The sequence below is a fragment of the Physeter macrocephalus genome, unplaced genomic scaffold (assembly GCF_002837175.3).
Source record: "Physeter macrocephalus isolate SW-GA unplaced genomic scaffold, ASM283717v5 random_954, whole genome shotgun sequence".
NCBI lineage: Eukaryota > Metazoa > Chordata > Mammalia > Artiodactyla > Physeteridae > Physeter > Physeter macrocephalus.
The window spans coordinates 13,707-18,903 of record NW_021146345.1 but is presented as its reverse complement, the minus strand read 5'-3'; the positions used below and the strand labels follow the sequence as shown (position 1 = coordinate 18,903).

General features: G+C 46.7%; 1 long non-coding RNA gene across 1 annotated transcript; it reads right to left on the bottom strand.

Moving 5' to 3' along the window:
• Window positions 1–1,764: 1,764 nt before the first annotated feature.
• On the bottom strand, window positions 1,765–4,997 carry LOC114485324 (uncharacterized). Its single transcript, XR_008616807.1, has 2 exons — window positions 4,792–4,997; window positions 1,765–1,840 (listed from the first exon to the last, which is right to left on the bottom strand). It is a non-coding gene; the product is annotated as an uncharacterized lncRNA (long non-coding RNA).
• Between the last annotated feature and the right edge of the window lie 200 nt (window positions 4,998–5,197).

The following is a 5,197-nucleotide window of genomic DNA, read 5'->3' as shown; positions in this document are numbered from 1 at the left end:
ATCCCTGGTCAGGGAACTAAGATCCCACATACCACGGGGCAACTAAGCCTGCATGCCACAACTACTGAACTCATGCACCTCAACTAGAGCACGTGTGCCACAACGAGAAGAGAAAACCCACAGGCCACAACTAGAGAGAAGCCCACACGCCGCAACGAAAGGTCCTGCATGCCTCAACGAACATCCCGCATGCCGCAACTAAGACCCAATGCAGCCAAAAATAAAAATTAAATTAAATTAAAAAACAGAAACTAAAAAACCTCCATGCAGCAATGAGAAGGAACAAACAGCTCCAAATACAACATGGATGATTTTACAAACATAACACTAGGCAAAAAAAACAAGGCATACAAAAATAGATACTTCATGATGCTGCTTATATAAAATAAAAAATGTTTACAAATGACTAAAGAAGTGGTCGTAAAAGCAAAAGTAGGAGAGTGATCTCCTCTAGAGGGGAGAGAGGGGGATGCTGGGAAGAGTTACAGAGCCTTCTGGGGGAGCTGGCAATGTCTATTTTTTAACCTAGGTGGTTTTTACAAGGGTATTAGCTTTATATTTTTTCATATATACTACATATGTTTTAGATACTTTTCTGTACGTGTTTTATATTTCAGATCTTTTCAAAACAATCAGGAAAAAAAGAGTTGGAGAAATCTGGGTGTTTATCACTCAGGGAATGTATAGATAAATATGGTCACTGCACATAAGAGAATACAATGCAAGAGTAATGATAATAATTTTATTTACAATTACAGAAACATGCAGAGTTCTCAAAAACAAAAAGAGAATAGAGGTTTATAGCACAATGCTATATATAGATGCAAATTTTTTTTAATACAAATATGAAACAACGCTCTGTATTTTTCAAGAATATACAGGTGTCCAGAACTTCCCTGGTGGCGCAGTGGTTAAGAATACGCCTGCCAATGCAGGGGACACGGGTTCCATCCCTGGTCTGGGAAGATCCCACATGCCGCGGAGCAAATGGGCCCGTGTGCCACAACTACTGGGCCTGCGCTCTGGAGCCCGCGAGCCACAGCTGCTGAACCCGCGCACCACAGCTACTAAAGCCCGCTCACCCTAGAGCCCGCACGCCACAACTACTGAAGCCCGCGTGCCTAGAGCCCGTGCTCCGCAACAGGAGAAGCCACTGCAGTGAGAAGCCCGCGCACCACAACGAAGCGTAGCCCCCGCTCACCACAACTAGAGAAAGCCCGTGCACAGCGACAAAGACCCAATGCAGACAAAAATTTTAAAAAAAAGAATGTACAGGTGTCCATATAAACCCATGGAAGAGGAATTAGAAAGGCATATACACATATTAAACACATGATGTAATAAACTACAGTGGGCAGCAGGAGTCCACAAACTTTTTCTTACAGGGCCAGATATTAAATATCTTGGGCTTTGCAGGCCATTAGGTGTTATGGCAATTACTCAACTCTGCCATTACAACTCAAAAGCAGCCACAAATAAGGAAACAAACAGGCATAGGTGTGTTCAAATAAACCTATATCGAATCACAGGGAGCAGGCCTGGGCTGTAGTTTGCCAAGCCCTGGAAAAGAGGAGTGGGTTAAGGAAAGGGAATAAAGGGGGGTAAATAATAAAATAAGAGGCTTTGCGTGGACCAATGACAGAGGATGCCTTGAAATGTTTTCAGCTCAATTCTGGGAAAATACATTCCATTATAATTAAGAGGCAATCAAAGAAAGAAAGAAGACGTTACCTTTTTGTTGTTTCGATTTTCTTCCACACTTACCTCCTTGCTGTCTGTCACGGGAACCCACTTAAATATCCTAAGGGACGTGTCACCCACAGTCACCCACTTTTTCTCCCTAAAACAAAGACACTTCTTAGAACTGATAAACAATAAAATAGATTTTCTGATCATAACTGTGCTTTCCCACTTCTCAGCAGATCACTCCTTCAATCTTAAGTGCTTTCTAAACTTCCTCTCCGTCAAATCATACCTTACCTTTCAGGACAAAATCATCCCTTCCAAAAACACTTTGCTATCAAATGCCTTTGGCTCTGAACCCTCTACTTGCCACCTTTGCTCATGTACAGTGTACCAAAACCTTTTGTTCCTCACAGCCTACAGCAGTATAGAATATCAGCACATTTTCAAACTCAGGTATCTATCTGGCATAAACTTCTTTATTTCCCGAAAATTAATTCAATTCCACTGATATTTATAAAGCCCTAATATACAAGGCCCTATAGGAGATAAAGGATATATAAGATAGGGTCCCTCTCTTGGGAACTCATAGCAATGAAAAGATAAGTAAAGAAATCATTGTAACACGTGAAGGTGGCAAGGAAGAAGGCTGAAAGAGTAAGACCAGGATATCCCATGGAAGGCAGAACTCCTATGACTCCTGTGGAACTCTGGATTGAAACACGATGCTATTTAAAAATAATCACAGGAGCAGGACAGGATGCTTCCAACTAACAGACCTGAGCCTCACACTGGCTTCTGGAAGAGGTGAAGGCCAAGCCGCCATGGAAAGACTGCTTTAAGGTTTCATTTTACAGAAGAGGTTACTTTTGAGATGAGCCTTAAAAAATGAGTAGTTGTTCTCCCCACCCCGCACATACCTGGGGAGGGAAAGGCAAGTGACATTGTTGAATAAGAGTGTAGATTATGAACGGCCAGAGGTGGGGAGTCTGGAGTATGACTTCTGCAAGTTTCGCATCCCAATTTGAGGACAAAAAAGCAAAAAAAGTAACTGCTGTTACTGCTGCTATTGATGATGCTATTCAGCAAATGGTGACATCACAGAAATGTAGAGACTATGATGTAACAAAAAGAAGAATGAACTAAAGACTTAGGAAACTGGAATTAATTCCTGGACAAGCCACTCATTTATTCCTCATTTACTCAACATATATTTAATATTCAAGACCCTATGCTAAGTCTTGGGCACACAGGGAACAAGATGCACAGTCCTGACCCTCACAGACCCGAAATTCCAACTGGAAACAGACATCACACAACTCATCTCACAGTTAGAAACCTAATCACTAGGTTTACCCATATCAAACTGCTGCTTCTGCTGGTTAAAAGGGCAAATACAGGCGGTATCTTACGGTTCGACCTAATACAATTGTGGAAAGTTCCAGTAAGGGACCTGATTTAGACTGGGGATCTTGAAAGGTGTCCTTGAGGAAGCACCTGGAGAGCAGAAGTAGGAGTTAACTAGGCAAGGGGGAGGAGAGGGTAGAGGAAGGACACCAGGTAGCAGAAACAGAAGTGTGGCCCCAACTGAAAGATGTCCAGCATCCTGGGAAACAGGGCAGTTTGAACCAGTCTGGTGGGGCAAGAAGGATCATCTTTGGTCTTTATCCTAAGAGCAAGAAGAGATCGATGAAGCATTATTTCCTATGCAGAGGAGTGCTAGAAGATTCACACTTGAGAAAAATACAGTGTGATGAATGGACTGGGGAATGAGTCAGTCCTGAAGCAGGCAGATCATAGGGAAGTTGGTACAAGAGTTCTGGGTGAGAGAATATGCTCATCTGCCCTAGGCTGCAGGTGAGGACAGAGATTGCCAGAAGAGAAAGGTATGCCCATTTTTAGGTTTCACAAAAAAACCTAAGGGGCTTCCCTGGTGGCGCAGTGGTTGAGAATCCGCCTGCCGATGCAGGGGACACGGGTTCGTGCCCCGGTCCAGGAAAATCCCACATGCTGCGGAGCGGCTGGGCCCGTGAGCCATGGCCGCTGGGCCTGCGCGTCCGGGGTTCGTGCCCGGTCCAGGAAAATCCCACATGCTGCGGAGCGGCTGGGCCCGTGAGCCATGGCCGCTGGGCCTGCGCGTCCGGAGCCTGTGCTCCACAGCGGGAGAGGCCACAACAGTGAGAGGCCCGTGTACCGCAAAAAAAAAAAAAAAAAAAAAAAAAAAAAAAAAAAAAACCTAGAAGGATGAGATTTGGAGGGGAAAAATCATTAATTATTTAACTAGTATTTATGAGTCCAACTATATATGAAGCCCTTATTGATAAAGAGTTAAGGAACTTAATCTTGTAGATAAATGGACAAACACGAAAATAAAGTCCAAGGTAATGACCCTAAAGGGAGTGGAGGGACTTCCCTGGTGGCGCAGTGGTTAAGAATCCGCCTGTCAATGCAGGGGACATGGGTTCAAGCCCTGGTGGGGGAAGATCCCACATGCCACGAGCAACTAAGCCCGTGCGCCACAACTACTAAAGCCGGCGCGCCTAGAGCCCCTGCTCCACAACAAGAGAAGCCACCGCAATGAGAAGCCCACGCACCGCAAAGAAGAGTAGCCCCCGCTCGCTGCAACTAGAGAAAAGCCCCCGCGCAGCAACGAAGACCCAACACAGCCAAAAATAAATAAATAAGATAAAATAAATTAATTTAAAAAATAATAAAGGGAGTGGAGGGTGAAGGGCAGGAGAACTTGGAGAAGGCTTCCCGGAGGGAGCTAACTAACACTTACCCGGACTTTAAAATTATTATTAGTAATCAGCTAGAGAAAAGCACTCAAGAAGTTGGCGCAAACAGTTGGCTGTGAAAATTGAAGGTGATAACGCATCACTGTTTCTGGTACAAAACAGGCGGTCAACCGGCGCCTGCAACGAACGCTACAGGAGCCGTTTCCAAACGAAGGGTAGATCCTGACTCCTCTACTAACAGCTCCCAGGCCACCAAGAGAAAATGCCTTCCCAGCTCGCTCGTGTGGGTCCGTATTAGGCGTAACACAGGGCTTTTAACTCCAATAACCACTTGGTCCCGTGGCATGTAGGTTTGCCGAGAAGCTCTCACCTTAGACGATTTAATACGTAGAGCGCTCAGTCTGGCCAACGGGAAATTCTCAGAGATTGTTAGCTATCATATGGGACAGTTCAGAACGCAAAAGGATCCCGAGGCAGGCGGGCGGGGGGACGAGGCCCGCGCGAGGACCGCCGTGCGAACCAGATCCCAAGGACCAAGCGCAGCCAAACGCCGGCAGCTCCTCCGAGCGCCGCGCTGCCCTAGGGCAGGTGGGCGGACCCGCGGGCCGGGCGACCAGCTGAATGGTTGCGGCTGGCGCGCCCTCTGACCTCACGCCGAGGCGAGCGGCACCCTCCTCCCGCCTTCTCCGCCCCCCTCCCCCCAAGCGCCCGCCGGTCGGCTCCCACCCCGCCCGCCAGTTCACCGCCGCTCTGGGCCTGGGCCGGCGTCCCCCTCC